The 3,547-nt window shown below is 43.2% G+C and overlaps 1 non-coding gene across 1 annotated transcript; it reads right to left on the minus strand.

Moving 5' to 3' along the window:
* Positions 1-3,475: 3,475 nt before the first annotated feature.
* trnaa-cgc (transfer RNA alanine (anticodon CGC)) lies at positions 3,476-3,547 on the minus strand. Its single transcript has one exon. It is a non-coding gene; the product is annotated as a tRNA-Ala (tRNA).

Raw genomic sequence — 3,547 nt, forward strand, 5'->3', positions numbered from 1 at the left:
TCTGTTCTTCTGAGGCTCAAAGGTTGGAATGGAGCCTGAACATTTTGGAGTGGATAACGTGTGCAAAGGAAGGAAATCCTTGACGTGGCTTTAATTCCCACGTCACGATAAATCTAACTCGGATTTCCTCCTTTTTATTGCCATTTCTTATCTGACCTGAACTATATAGTGAAACACCGATAGAATTACATGCGTTCACTAAAATTAATTGACTCTCAGAATCTTGTCCCTTCGCCGCTTCCCGTTCCTTATTTAAATATCCATTGTTTCATCCTTCAATATGAGCAACGTACACTCAATACGAGTGGGATTATGATTTCTTTATTTGAAGTGAGAGACCAGTCAGAAATACTGTTCAATGAAGAGTAAAATATAACAGGGCATATTTACAAATAGCCAAAAAAAGAATGGAATCTTTTGTTTTTATTAGCAATCCATTGATTTATTCTTCAGTATATCAATGTGAAACAATGTGAGAGGAGAACATACGGGCAGAAGTTATTTCCTCACATTGCCTGCTTCTTTAACCCTGACAGACTGTCTGAATTCACTCTGCGATGTTGCAGTTCTCAAACTCGGCCAGTGGATGTCATCAATCTGCGTTACAGCGAAGTTTACAGATCAGAGAGGGTCACAACAGATACCACATTGTTCAGCTTCCTTTGGACGGCTGGGACTAAGAAATTCTAGGAATTGAGACGAGCTGTTATTACATTTTTTTACACCAACGCTGGTTGCACTTTTGTGCTAAATCAGTTGTCCCACACGTGGGAGTGAGATTGAGTCCATATCTGTCAGTCTCTACTATTGCGTATCTGTGTCGAATTAATTCTGTATGTGTCAATCTATGGCACGGCGTGTGTGTGCTGATTTAATTCTGAACTGTCAGTCTCTGGCACTGTGTGCGTGTCGGATGAAACCTGGCCCTGTCACTTGAATGCACTGCATATGTGTGTGTTGGTTTATTTCTCTAACTGTCAGTCTCTGGCAGAGTGTATGTTTGGCGCACAAATGTTTTATGTAACAGTCTCTAGTTCTGTGTGTGAGTGTGTGATACATTCTGTTCCTTCCACTGTCTGCTACAGAAAATGATTTAAATTCACTGTGTACTTGTTACTATTTGGGACTGTATGTCAGTGTGAGATTCATTCTCCATTTGACAGTCTACAATAGTCGTGTCTGAATGTGTGATTAATTCTGACTCTGACAATGTTTGACACTGTATGTGAATGTTGGAATCATTCTGTCTATTAGCCTCTGATTCTCTATGAGTGATGGATTCAATAGGTATCTGTCACTTTCTTTTACTGTATGCGAGGATGAGTTTAATTCTGTCTCTGTCAATCAAAGGCAGCAGATCAAGAGGTTACGAGGTCGGCACAAGGAAGCCTCTTCTGCAATAGCTTTCCAAACTCGAATACTACACACCGAAGTAAACGTTGTTTTCACTCACTGAGCTGCAGGATATCGGTCACCTCTGGGCTCAGTTCCAATCTCCCTCTGCCTTTTGCACACTCGTCTCCCTCACAGACCCGGAATCTAGCAGTTTTGTTATAATGCTCTTTAACGACTCACCAAACAGCAGTAACAAGGCGGCCGTATCCATGTTCCAGTCTGAGCTACGTTGAGACATGACAGCTGGAAGGAAGGGCGAGTGTGTCACTTGTTCCAGCTCGCAGAACTTCAAACCAGGATGCGTTGAGAGAGCAATTGCAGAAGCAGAGGCTGAGAGGAAGTGAGGTTGACCCACAAACAAAGGAACAGCACTCAGTCTTGTACAACCAGAAATGAAATATGGAGTGAAACATTGCAAGTCTTGCGAGGAGAGATTGGGGAAACAGGGCCTCAATTCTCCAGAGTTCAGAAGAATTAGAGGTGGTCTCATTGAAACTCACAAAATTCTTACAGTGAGTAACAGGATAGGATCTTTCTTCTGGCTGGTGAGTCTAGAACCAGTACACATAGTCTCAGAATAAAGGGTAGGCCATTTAAGACTGAGATGAGGAGGAATTTCTTTGTGCAGAGGGTGGTGAATCTGTGGAATTACCTACCACAGAGGACTGTGGAAGCTCAATCATTAGACATGTTCAAGACAGAACCTATAGATTTCTGGGTATGAATGACATCAAGGAATATGGGGTTAGTGGGGCGAGCGGGGGGTGGGGCGGGGATGGCAGAGAGGTAGATGATCAGTCATGATCAGTTTGAATGGCCGAGAATACCCAACAGGCCGAATGGCCTATTCCTGTTTATCTTTCCTGTATTCCTATGTTCCTAATTTCCAGCAAGGCAGCATTTGAATATTAAAGAGTGAGTTTGCATAGAGTGGTCATAAAAGAAGAGCAACGAAAGATAGTGTAAAAATTGGGAATTTGGTAAGAGTGAGAATTCTGTGGTGGGTTTGTTGAGCGAATCACAAAGCGAAATTTTGCTTGTTATTTTGAATTCAACCTCGTACTTTAAAAAACCGTGAGAGAAACTGCAATCTAGTTAACAGAAACAGTTAGTTGCCGGTAACTGTCAATCAGCTGTAAGATTGCATGAAGAGGTGTGAGCTGGGAGCTGAATCATCACTTGTTACTTGTGTGGCTCAGAAAAGTTTATAATAGTAAATAGTATCTGCTGATACTGAGAGTGATCGCTCAGAGAGGCCCTCAAAGGAGTACAGTGTAAAACCAGCTTGAGAGTTGGGAATATGCTGAAATTAAATTAAGGACTGATGGACACAAAATCCAGCACACTGTTTGGTTTTATATCATGAGGGGTAAAAACAGAGCCGATAGAGAGAAATTGTTTCCATTGGTGGACAGGTCCAGAACTAGATCATTTATATTTAAGGTGATCGAGAAAAGAATCACAAGCGACAGGAGGGAAATCTTCTTTCTCCAGTGAGTGGTTAGGATCTGGAATAAACTGCCTGAGACTGTGGTGGAGTCAAATTCAAGAGTGGCTTTAAAAAGGGAATTGGATAAGCGCCTGAAGATCAAAAGAGATAATTGCAGGGCTAAGGGGAAAAGCCAGGGAAGTGGGAGCAGCTAAATTGCTCTTGCAGAGAGCTGGACGGGTTGAATGAACTCCTTCTGTGCTGTCACCTTTCTATGATTCCATGCCCCAAGACTCCCTCACCCTTTCTGCTTCTCACGCAAATGCCCAACTCTCAGTCTTGCCCCAGCAGTGCCCAGTCTGACATTAGACATTAGATTAGGAAAGTGAGTGGAACAGTGACAGGGGATCCAGCATAAAGCAAAGGTGGACTGCGAGAACGACACTGCACTGAGATACATTCCCGTCTGTGAGCTGTGATGACACTGGACTGCTATCAGCTGAGGTGGACTGCCCAGAGGGTGTGCGATGAAGTCCTGCGACAATATAATTGACTGATTAAACAGATTTATTGCTGCGAATTGTGAACTTAAACATAAAGAACAGCGGTGCAGCACTGCCGTTGCTGCGTAACGTTCCTCTCAAAACTACCTGGAGATGCTGGGGATTGAACCCAGGACTTCATACATGCGAAGCACGCGCTCTACCACTGAGCTACATCCCC

Source organism: Heterodontus francisci, chromosome 21 (genome assembly GCF_036365525.1).
Source record: "Heterodontus francisci isolate sHetFra1 chromosome 21, sHetFra1.hap1, whole genome shotgun sequence".
Taxonomy (NCBI): domain Eukaryota; kingdom Metazoa; phylum Chordata; class Chondrichthyes; order Heterodontiformes; family Heterodontidae; genus Heterodontus; species Heterodontus francisci.